Source organism: Myxine glutinosa, chromosome 4, assembly GCF_964187855.1.
Source record: "Myxine glutinosa chromosome 4, kmMyxGlut1.1, whole genome shotgun sequence".
In the NCBI taxonomy this organism is placed as follows: Eukaryota; Metazoa; Chordata; class Myxini; order Myxiniformes; family Myxinidae; genus Myxine; species Myxine glutinosa.
Genome location: NC_136264.1, coordinates 67828780 through 67841467, shown reverse-complemented (window position 1 = coordinate 67841467; position 12688 = coordinate 67828780). Strand labels below are relative to the sequence as shown.

The 12688-nt window shown below is 47.1% G+C and overlaps 1 protein-coding gene across 4 annotated transcripts in view; it reads right to left on the bottom strand.

Annotated features, from left to right (window-relative positions):
- The window catches only part of LOC137424715 (dachshund homolog 1), an 81489-nt gene that overhangs the window by 55096 nt on the left and 13705 nt on the right, over positions 1 to 12688 (bottom strand). The gene's annotated exons all lie outside the window — the stretch shown is intronic.

Sequence of the window (12688 nt, the reverse complement as noted above, 5' to 3'; positions counted from 1 at the left end):
AGTGTGTTACAGAGAGTGTGCAGGAGTGCACACCAGAGCATGTTGCAGGGTGTGTAACAAGAGAGTGCACACCCAGGGGTGTTACAGAGTGTGTGTTAGCAGAGTGTATGGAAGGCGTGAGGACACCTAGGTGTGCAAGTGCGGAGTGGGTCGCGAGTGGTGAGAACGCGGCTCAAGCATCGACACCGACCGGGGTAGCGTTTAGCGCGACGGATAGCCGACGTGAGCCCTCAGTGAGTTGTGTGCGGCAGGGACCGGCGGGGATCGATGCCACAGCCGTGTCACAAGGACCGACATGCACGATTCGTGCCGGCCCCCAGCCTGTATGGTTGGTGCCACGCCGTGGCAGCAAAGGCAAACGGCGAGGTTCAAGGGGAGGTAGGAGATTTCGGAGCCGCCCACCTTTGCGGGTGCAATGCACTGACCGTGGGCGGTTGGGGCCATCGTGCGTGGGACCGTGAGGCCCTGCGCCGAGATGGGGCCATGAACCTCGGCCCATCCATGCCTCCTCCCCTGGATCGAAAATACCGGACGGACCCAACCTACAGTAGACTAACCAACCGTATGGATTGCTCGGCCTCTCGAGGTCGAGCCGTGATGACGATGTATTTCCACACAAAGAGGCTCAAGCATAGCGGACTGATGAAAGGAGTGTACCCTATGTGGGGGAATGGTAGTTTAACCATTCCTCACACGCGTCAAGGCCCATGAGCATTAGATTAGGGGGATGGCAGTGTTAGGCACATGGGGGGCCAACAATGGTTACCTCCATGGGGCACCGAAGCTAGCCGAGGGAGGGCTAGGATAATTGTTAGGGAATTAGAAGGCAGACTGGAGAGGACATGAGATTTAAGTAGAGACATCTGAACTATAGTGGGGACGTAGGTAGTTTAGATGGTTGTTAATGACGAAGGGTGTGCTTAGTTTAACGGGATGACGGGGAAGCACGAGTTTTAGGGGAAAAGCAGTTAGATAGATGATGCTGTATGTTTGAGGAATTGTGTGGAGACAAATGGAGTTGTGTTGAAGTGTATGGGAAGAAGTGTGTGCAAAAAGGCGTGTGAGGAGAGAGGTGTGCGAGACAAGAGGTGTGTGAGATAAAAGGTGTGAAATGCTTGGTGTGGAATGAGTGGTGTGGAGTGCATGGTGCGAAGGATTGAATGGGGGGAAGAGTGGAATCCATTCGCGAAAGCCCGGGGGGGTAGTGTAAACCCAGGTAGAGGGCTTAGGCAAAATTTGTAAGGATATTGACAGCTGTGGTGCAGGTAGTGGCAAAGTAGTGCTTTGGAGGGTGAATGAGTGTATGGAATGGCTGGGCGTGTGGTTTAATTGGTGCGTATAGTTATTGGGGCACTCCGCCACTGGTAGTTTGTCGGCCAGGTGAGGCCACAGGTAGGCTCTGGGAGCCAGTTAGAGTAGTTGTGAGTTGTTCAGTGGGGCCTGGGGATCCAAGGGAAGGACCCGGGTTGCCCAATGCCAAGGTGGGCATCAGGGGGTAAAGAGCCAGGAAGGGCCTTCCCCAGTTTAGGTAGTCGCAGGAGCAGGTAAGCTCGGGTGGCGACTTCAGTGGCGGAGGTGCGCAGGTAGGTAAACCTGCTAGTGGAGCCACATGACCCAGCCCCGAAATTGTGCAAGGGCACAGTATGAAAAATTGGGAAGTGAGACCCAAATTTGGATGACATCACAGAGTGGGCAATGGGAATTCGGTTTTTAGAACCACATAGTTTAAAGAAGGCCGATTGGCAGGGTACAACCCCGGGTAGGTTAAATGTTAATGTCAGTAGTGTAGTTAGGAAGAGAAATCCCTTCACGCCATCCACCGCCATTCACCGAGGAGGACGAAGCTCCACACCAGGACCAAGTAAACTGTTTGAGTGTAAGACGCATCATGACGTAATGAGACATTGTTGTTGTTCCATTCCTTCCTTCCTGGGAGGGATTGGGAGACGAATTTGGATTAGAGGGGGATATGGGAGACAAGACGTAGAGACTAATTGTAAATACACCCCCCAAAAAAGGGCTCGGGTAGTGTAAGCCGACGTTGGGGGGTACGGGCGGTTAGGGACGAGCCTGCTCTGCTCGCTCTTCCGCGCCCCTTGTGCTGCATTACCTTGTATTTGCTGAGTACCATTGTGCCCTTTCCGCCTTGTCTCTCCCCCCACCCCAGGACCATTTTGGAGGTGGAACTGTGCAGCACCATCGACCTGTGCAGCATTCCTTGCTGCACCTTGCTACATCTGTGCAGCATCCCTGCTGCGCTTTCCTACATCTGTGCAGCCGAACTGCGCAGCACTTTGCTGCCATATCCTTGTGTTGTGACTTTGCTGCACCTGTGCAGCACCTTGCTGCCACAAACACTTTGCTGCACATTATACACATTATGGACCACAGGTTTTGTGGCCTTACACCTCTGCTGTGCAGCACCTTGCTGCAAATTCACCTTGCATCTTCGGACCACTTGTTTTTGCGTGGCATCAATGTCACGCAGTCGGACCACATAGGGTTGGCCCTGCTTGGCAAGGAAATAAAACGAACACATTTGTTGTACATTTTTATTATGGTGTGCTAGGGACGAGAAGATTTGTAAGTTTATTTAGCCCTGAAGAGCAGGAATGGCCTGTATGCCGGTCCGGGGGCTTGCCGGTTTTATATATGCACACAGAAGATACAAGAAGCTTGATGCAAGAGGCAAGCAGCAAATATGATGACATGTGTGTTTTTGTGCTTTGCTGTGCTTTCTCTCCCCTCCAATCTCCTTTCCAAAAAGGACAGGTCCTGGGTCATAGAACTGTAAATAAGTAAGTTTTTTGTGCTTGTATATAAAAATTCTGCCCACAGGCTTTATGTTTAGTTTGACAAATTCCGGATTCGGTTAATTGTGGGCGTGATTCTGTTAGAGTAGCTACTCAACGCAGTAGGTGGGACATATTTCGTGTTTTAAAACTGTCGCATACACGGGTTAGAGTAAATGTTAGAGGGAACCACATCTATATGTCACATGTAAAAGTAAAAGTTAGTTCCCAGATCTTTCTCAAAACCGGTCGTTCCATTTTTTGTAGGTTCGACTCGGGGACGAGTCTGACGAGGGAGAGGGGTAGTGTTGCGGTTTTGAGTTTTGGTAACAGTCAGTATAATAAAGGTAAAATTTCCCCCTCATAGTTAGTCACACAAGCAACATGTAGCCTCGCGATAGTGTAGTTATCTCTTCGTATTTGTGAGCTTAGTCCTTTTCCTGTGTTAGTTCTGCATTGAGTAGAGTAAGGAGAATAGGTCCTACTCCTGCTTTCATTGACTATCCCGCCTCCCTAGCCTCATGCCTCTTCGCGCTGCCTTTAATTATTTTGGCGCGAATTAACATGAGGCCGGCTAGGAGGGTCGGGGCGGAACCGAATGAGGGCGGCACAGGAGCTGACGGTAAGTGAGAGCCGCCAATCAGGCTCAGAGGGTGTGGTGGCAGCACTGCGTCACAGGGCGTGGTTGGAAGGTTCGAGAGGTTTCGAGAAGGTTCAGGGCGTATCAATATAAGCGGTTGTGCAAAGCCCCCAGGAGGACTTGCGAGGGGGAGGACCGACGAGAAGGACTCGCGAGCAGTAAGAGGAGAGCGCGGGAGGAGTTGGCACCCAGGAGTTCGAGCATTGCAGTTAGAGGACTGAGTTGGCATTCAGTGGAGAAAGACGCGCATGAACCGGGATGCGCGCTCATATGAAAGTAACGCTCGGTTGAGCTTGATGCCGAGCCACGTACGTCGTACAGTGCATTGAGCTGCGCGAGTGATAGCGCGCTGTGTAACCGCCAGCCGCGCTGAGAGATGCGTATTTTCCTTCCTACCTCATCGGCTGCCTTTTGTTCGGGAGACGCGCTACGAGATCCTTCCAGCGCCTGCTTGCCTTCTTCGCGGGACGTGCTGGGACCGTGGAGAGCCGGACGGGGACGTTCCTGGACGACCTCGTCGGCACGGTTGGCCTGAACATCAACCTGCCTGAAATCCCCTGTGTGAGTGTGACAGGCCCGAGTCTGGGTGTTAAGAATAAGACTGGTTAAGTGCTGCTCTGTGTCTCTGCGTCCACCGATCATTGTACATACGTGTGGGAATAATAATTAAACCTGTGTTCTTCCTTTCCATTCGATTGTTCTCGTGATTTCCTCATTGGCTAAGCGTGGTACAAATAGAACCGCTCTAATCGGGGTCCAATAATTAACGGTGACGGCACGGACCACGTGGTACGCAATCCGCTCGGTGTACTCCAATTACACGTGGCTCGTGCGAGGCTTGCTTCCCCGCTTCCGTGGCAGCGCAGGGATATAGGTACGAGCGAGGATTGTCCCGAAACCCTACCTTGCGTTTGTCCGGGAGGGGCGTTGCAAGTCTCTCGGTTCCACCAAGCCCAGAAAGAAGAAGGGGCTTAATCCCCCCTTGGTAAGGGTAAGAAGGGCGGCGGAGAACCATAACAATATATTTTCAAGTATACTTGGTTGCATTTGTTATTCTGTTCTGTTTGTCTGTCACTCGCCTACAGGTCACAATTCTGAACCGATCGTCACGAAACATCACCAAGTTGTAGAGGTCGTCACAATTGATAAGCCTATTGATTTTGAGGTCAAAGGTCATCTGGAGGTCAAATTTCTAAAATCCCCATTTTTCATCCGATTGACTTATAACTTGAACAGCATTTGTATATTGAGTGACAAAATTGGAAAACCAGCTATTTGAGGTCAAAAGGTCAACGGTTAACTCAAGGTCAAATTTCCAAAATCATAAATTTTCATCTGAAAAACCATCAATTTTCATCCGATTGACTTGAAAATTATATAGCAATTGCACATTGAGTCACTAAATTTGGAAACCAACTATTTAAGGTCAAAGATCAACCCAAGGCCAAACTTCTAAAATCATCAATTTTCACCTGAAAAATCATCAATTTTAATCCGATTGACCCGAGCTTTGATTCAGATTGTCAATTTTTATCTGAATAAAATTGACAATTTGGTGTATCCATGGCAACCTTTTTGGGTGCGGGGGCGTGGGGTGGATTTTGCAAGTATCGTTCTCTGCATGACGTCTTCTTGTTTGTTTGTTTTAGCTATTTGCATTCCTGAACCACTGGATATAATAATATATATATATGTATATGTATAATGTGTATATATATATATATATATATATATATATATATATATATAATATATATATATATATAAGTTCAAAACACACCTGGTCACAAGTGTGCCGCACTGACCGGGTCCTCAGTCGAGGTCCTCAGCATCATCCCGTTTCAGCCCTTCAACCTCGATACAGTCAGCTAAGGTCGGCCAGCAGGGGCACATACACATCCACATCCACATGCAGCAACTACACCTGGATGCATACATACCCCCACCCCCAGCCAGTGCGAACGCAGACGACAACAACAACAACACCTCCGCATCCAGAATCCACAGCACCAAACAAACACGGTGGAACACTCAAACACCCACCTTTATACCCTTCACCACTCACCAACAAAACACACCAGATCATTCATACACACACCTACACACCCATACACACACACACACACACACACACACACACACACACACACACACACACACACACACACACACACACCAACCAACCAACCACTTACCCTTACAACATACACCACTCAACATACAAAAACACACTCATGCAAAAAGTAATTCATGCAAAAAACACACCCTCACCCACTCACTCATATACACAGAATAAGAAATAATAATAGTAACAAAAAAACCCCCCAAAAAACCACACACAACCAACCTACACCATTCGACGTGCCTCCATAAACTTCCTCCATATCCAAAATGAGCCTTTCAAGGCAACCTGGGCCACCTTGTCACACTTCCTCCTTCTTTCTGTCCCACACACTCCCAACCTAGCAAGAAATGCAGAAAAGGATTTGCCAATATACCCTCTGCACTCCACCTCAAATGACTGACACGAAACTCGCCAACCCTTCTCCCAGCACTCTGCCTCCAGCTCACTGTACTTTCCTCTCTTCCTCTCGTGCACCTCCTCCATGTTCTCTTCCCAAGGTACAGACAATTCCCCTAAGATGACCTGTCTTGTTGCACCTGACCAAATGACAATGTCAGGCCGCAACCTTGTCACACAGATCTCCTCTGGAAATACCAATTGTGGCTTTAGGTCTGCCACCACCTGCCAATCACAAGCATCTGACAGCCCTCTTGCTTTCCACCTCCTCCTCCTCTTTCCACCTCTTACCAATTGGCCCTCTTTGACAAACCACACCTCTCCCCCATCAGTCTCCTTCTCCACTCTTCTTTCTCTCAACCTCAGCACCTCTTGTTGCACCATCTGCACCACCACCGCCAGCACCTGATCATGTCGCCACCTGTATTGTCCTGCTGCCAATGCGACTGAACATGCACTCAGTGCATGCTGCACCGTTCCCACACCTCCACACAAATAACATCTCTCCTCCTGCAACAACCCCCACAATCTCAAGTTTACTGGTGCCGGAAGCACATCTTACGTTGCCCGCAACAGGAAATTCAACAATATTGGCTCTATCCTCCAAATCTCTTGCCACTTCAATATCATCACCCACACACCTTCCCACTTAGTCCAAGCACCTTGCTGTGCCTGACCGACTGCTTTCACATATCTCCCCTCCTCTTCCTTTCTTCTCACCTCCCTCTCAACCATCTTCCTCCTCTCTTCTTTCACACATGCCTTTCCCCATCGCTCATGCTTCATCCACCCCAAGCCATGCTTCCCATGCTGTACCATCCCCATGACCTCCTCCTGTTGCAACCGCTCCTCCATCTCGTCCACCTCTGCTCTTGCATTCCACTTCCGACTTCCCTTCTTCTCTGGGAGAGCATTCTTTACCACTGCATCACTTGAATCCCGCAACAGCATGAACTCCCGCACCCTCACCACCTTAAACTCCTCAGTTAATGATGTCAAGGGAAACTGGAGTTTCCCACCCTGACCATAAAAGGCAATGTTCGTCAAACAGCGTGGCACTCCCAACCACCTCCTCACAAACCTGCTCACCACAACCTCCATCCTCTCCACATGCCCAATTGCAATATCATACATCATCAATGGCCACAATACTTGTGGCATCAATCCAAACTTCAAACACCATACCTTCAACTTACCTGGCAAACCACATCCATCAATCCTCTTCAAACCTCTCAAAAGCTTGTTTCTGACCTCCTCCACTCTTCCCACATCATTCAACTCCACTGTATACCATCTTCCCAAACTCTTCACAGGGGCCTCCACCAATGATGGAACCACCTCCCCTCCCAGCTCAAACATGTGCATGTTATCCACCACTCCTCGTCTCTGTACCACACTCCTCGACTTTCTTGCTTTAAATCCCATTCTTGCCCACCGCATCAACCTTTCCATTCGTCCCAGTACCTCCACTGCTACATCAGCGGACTGTTGGACAATTGTCAGGTCATCCATGAAAGCAAACATTGCTGGCAACCTCTGACCAGGGGCTAGCCCCACTTCTTTCCCATGTCCACTCACCGCACGTATCAACAACTCCATAACCAGCACAAACAAAATATGGGAGATGGTACATCCCATCGAGATCCCCACTTCCAACTTCTGCCACTCTGTTACATAGGACTGTGTCGCAAACCACATCCAAAACTGATCATAATATGCCATCAAAAAATCCCTAAATCTCCGTGGCACCCAAAAGAAATCCATGGTATACCTGATCAAGGCATGCGGCACTGACCCATATGCATTCTCCAAATCCAGCCATACCACCGCCACATCCTTCCTTTGCCTCTTTGCCTCCTGTAACACTTGCCAGACCATTACCGAGTGTTCAATGCATCCTGGTGATCCTGGTATTCCTGCCTTCTGCACAGAACCATCCACAAAACCATTCCCTCTGATGAAGCCTGAGAGCCGTGCCGCAAAGACACTCATCAATATCTTCCCATCTACATCAAGCAATGATATTGGTCTAAACTGCTCCAGTGTCACAGCCTCCTCCTGCTTTGGAATATAAACTCCTTCCGCCCTAATCCATTGACTGGGCACCACTCCTTGCCTCCATGCCACCTTCACAGCCTTCCACAGATACTGCCTGATGCCTTCACAACTCTTAAACACCTTGTATGGCACTCCACTTGGTCCTGGAGCCGATGCCGCCCGTGCCTTCCTCAAAACTGCCTCAAAGATATATATGATATATATATCTTCCCTTACAAGGACAGTCAATGCAGGAGGCCATGAAGCCTATAAAAGCCTACATTAGCACTTAACAGCTATCTGTACACAGATCTGGAGCAGGATTGTATGGACAAAAAGGTGCAGGAAGTCAGTCTACTTACCATTGCCAAAGAAAGGTGATCCAAGAAAATGTTCAAATAACTTAACCATTGCTTTGATTTCACATGATAGCAAGATATTATCAAAGATCATTCAGCACAGAATATAAGACTTCATGAAGTGAGAAATTCACATTGAGCAACCAGTTACAGAAAAGGAAGAGGTACTGGAGATCAAATTGCAAATCTGATGTGGATCATGGAAAAAGCAAAGGAATATTAAGGGCATCTCGGTTTTATAGATTACTAGCATGGAAGAGCTTGCTACGCTCGCCTCACCACACGTCGCTGTAGAGGCAGAGTCTTGTTTAAATGAGGATAATGACTGTATGTGAGTTTCTGTGTTGTCATGATTTACACCAATCATAATACAAACATTTATATTGTACAAATTTATTGGTTCACGAGTTATCAAACAGAGTGACCACTATATTCGTCATGGGTGTGTGTCTGTCTGTGTGTCTGTGTGTCTGTCTGTCTGTCTGTCTGTCCGCAGCATAACTACCCGATGATATCATCCTATCTTGATGAAACTTGGGTGGGAGGTTGATATCATGATCTAGTTGTGTCCTGCCTAGAGTGGGCGTATTGCGCCCATTATGGACGGAGCGACGCCCGAAAAAGATGTCTTTTTAGGGGGTAATCGAGTTCAAGCTACATCTTCTCCGAGGGAGTTGGTGGAATTTGACAGGGGTTTCGGTATTTGGTTAGGCCAATGTCATGTGTCTAGCCCCACGGAGCTCGATTTTTCATTTTCGCCCCAAGGTCAAGGTCACAAGGTCATGAAAATTAGAAAAGTCGATTATTGATGGTTTTATTACATTGTTCGCTTCCTGATAAGGTGAAATGTCGTACATGATCTTATATTATCACATACATCATGAAACACAAGTTTTCCAACAAATTTCAGAATCTTCGACCTTTCACCTTTGAAGGTCACAAAGGTCAAAGTTTCAAAGTTGTCGGAATCAAACCGAATTTTCGGTATCGTGTAGCTAACTAACCTCAAAACTGATTATACATTATTTTCTATCTCATTTCAAGGTCAGTAACCTTCGTTTTGACATTTCCGGGCCTGGTCTGTCCGGGCCTGTTTCGGTTATAGTCCGTCCTATGTCATTGAATACCGCTCGCTCGTGAACCATCGTCGTCTCCTGACTTGTTTGTATTATTGGTGATATTATTTATTTGTGATTTATTTGTAATCTAAAAAGGTCCAAGTGGGCTAAAGCTCTAAATGATAATGGGTCCAAGCTAGTCTAATCTGTGTGAAGGTTGTAAGGGGTCTTAATGGTGTTAAGATGTAAGGGGTCGAAAATAACTTAAGGGGTGTAAAGGTATAAAGGTTCTATGGGTCTAAAGATTATAAAAGGGCTAAAGGTGTCGAAAGTATTGAAAGTGTCTTAAAGGTAAAATGGGTCTTAAAGATATTGGCATCTGTTGGGTCTAAAGGGTTTTGCAGATCTTTGGAGTCTTCCGAGTGTTTTGCATCTTTTATGGTCGTCGAGGTCTTTAGGGGTCCTTAGGGTATTTTAGGTCCTCAGGGTCTTTTGAGTCTTTGGGGTATTTAAGTATCTTCAGGGTTTTAAGGGTCTTGAAGGTCTTTCAGGGTCTTTCTGGTCTTAAGAGTCTTGGGGGTCTTCCAGGATCTTCAAAGGTCTAAGGGGTCTCAGCAGTCTAAAGGTCGAAAGGTACATTCTAAAAGCACGTAATTAATAGACGTACGTGTAGTCAGGATGCAACCGACGTTCAAGCAGTATGTGATTAATAGAAATATAGTCACGGCTTCACGGACAGACGACTTCACGGCTTCATGAATGACTTCATAACGGCCCGTGTTGTTCGGGTTTTATACATAAAGACAGCAAAGCTTTCGATCGAGTTGATCATGAATTGATGTGGACTATGTTGACAGAAATGGGGTTGTCAGAACACCTGATATGTCTGATAAGAATCCTGTACACTAAACATGAAGCGACAGTGAGAACAGAGTATGGAGAGACAGATGGTTTGGAATTGTATAAGGGGTCACACAGGGGTTCAATCTCTCCCCTAACTTGTTCAATCTACATCGTGAGTACATCATGAGGGAATCAAACTTTGATGACATAGAGACTGCAGTCAGGATTGGAGGAAGACATATAAATAATCGAGGAATGGAGAATAGGCAGTTATCATTGGGGAGAACAGCAATATCAGGATTGATAAAGATCTGGAAAGATGAACATGTGACAATACAAACCAAGAGGAGGTTGGTGAATGTTCTGATATTTCCAGTTGCAATGTATGGATGTGAGTCATGGACAATGAGAAAAAAAATAACGGAAGAACATTGAGATTTTGAAATCTGGTGTTGTAGACGAATGTTAAAAATCCATGGACTGCAAGAAGAACAAGGAAGAGCAATCAGAGATGGCAGACCCTCGCCAGGACGTGTTTGTGTGGTGTATTTTGTGTGGTGTCTATATAGGCTGCTGTGTTTGTGTGGTTTATTGATGACATCGATTTATGTTCAATCCAATATGGCTACCGAACCACGTGACCGATGACGTCATACATGTAATTCTCTCATACAATTTTTATGTAGATCAAACAAGAAATTTCAAACAGATCGGATCAAGTGTTCTTCTTGTCCAATTATGACGTCATAATGAAGGCACCAATGACATCATCATAAATATATGTTGTTTCCCATGGCGAGTACTTGACAATGAGCCATGTTTCAAATTTTTTTTCGATGGAGCCGTTTCAGTGATATACAGGTGCAATTTTTTTAACCCGTTTTTCCAAGATGGCGCCCATACCACGTAACATATGACGTCATAATGATCATTAAACATTTCTACAGGAGGAGGCGCTCCTGTGGTGAAAATGTGTCAATCGGACCAACAGTTGTAGAAAAAAAAGCATACTCACATTCTGTGTGGACAAACAAACAAACGGACCCAAATGCAATACCCTCTCCTCTGGGGAGGATAACAAACAAATCAGTGCTTGAATAAATTAGACCACCATATACATTCAAAGCACTGATGCTAAAACCCCCCTCACACCGGCCTTACGGGGTCGTTACGACGTTTACGGCGGCGTTGCGGCGAAAAAATCGTGCACAACCGGGAGCATTCCTTGTGGCACCTGGGACATCCTCAACGCTTCCTGGAGCATTCGTATGGATCCTTAAGCGTCCGGGAGGGGTCGTAATTTCTTACGAGAGTTTTGGTCAAGACCAAAACTCTCGTAAGACAATTACGGCAGTGCTACGGAAATCTAGACCGCAACGCTTCCTCAACGCTTCCGCAACTGCCGTAACACCACCGTAAGACTCCGTAAGGCCATCTTAACCATCCGCAAGGATTCTCCCTCTCCTTGGACTCTCTGGGCAGCGGGTGCTCCGTCCATGGCTCTCCTGGATAGGTATTGCCCCCTTGGAAGTCAGCAGCAGAATGAGGGGAGAGCGGGGGGGGGGGGGGGGGGGGCGTTTTTATATTCTGGGCCAGGAACCGTAAGGAATCGCAAGCAAACGGAGAGGCACCGTATCTCCGCCGTGTATATCCGCAACGAAGCCGTAGCAGTCCGTACTAAACCGTAATAAACCGCTGTGAATCGGTCACGGTCAAGCAAAATCCTCTCCCGGGTGTTCACGACTTTGCTCAAAAAATCGCAACGCTGCCGTAGAAAGAACATCCGTGGACGTCCGTAAAAACCATTTTTTGGTGTGAGGTACCCTTAAAACAGAAACTGTCATACTATAGATACATCATGGGTGCAGAAAACCAATGTCTGGAGAAGTAAACCATGCTTGGTATGGTTGAGGGAAAAGAGGAAGAGTCAGACCTTGTATGTGCTGGATGGATGGGGTAAAGGATGCAACCAGACTGTCTCTACCAGGGCTTTGGGAAGCAGTACAGGATAGGGATGTTTGGAGAAATATGATCATGAATGTCATGAGAAGTCAGACACGACATGATGGAAGTAGATAACTAGATATGGCTGCCAACCTATAGTTGTTTGCCCATGCCCTGTCTGTCCTTTTTAAATGCTGAACATCAAGGAAGGAAGCAGCACACACCGTTTTTAAAGTTTTTGGTCTGACTCGTTCGAGGATCGAACCACCGACCTCTCAGAATCAGAACAGACTCTACAAATACACCAACAAATCTGGTTTTGAGTTCAAAATGCTGATTGGCCTTAGAGTGGGGTCCAGGAGGGTTTCAGGAGGTATAACAAAAATCATAGCCCCTGTGGATTCAGGATGGGGGAGCACCCCCCAATCTCTCGATGTAAAAGTGTATCGTACTTGTGACGTTGTCAATATCTTTTTATAATCCGCATGATTTTG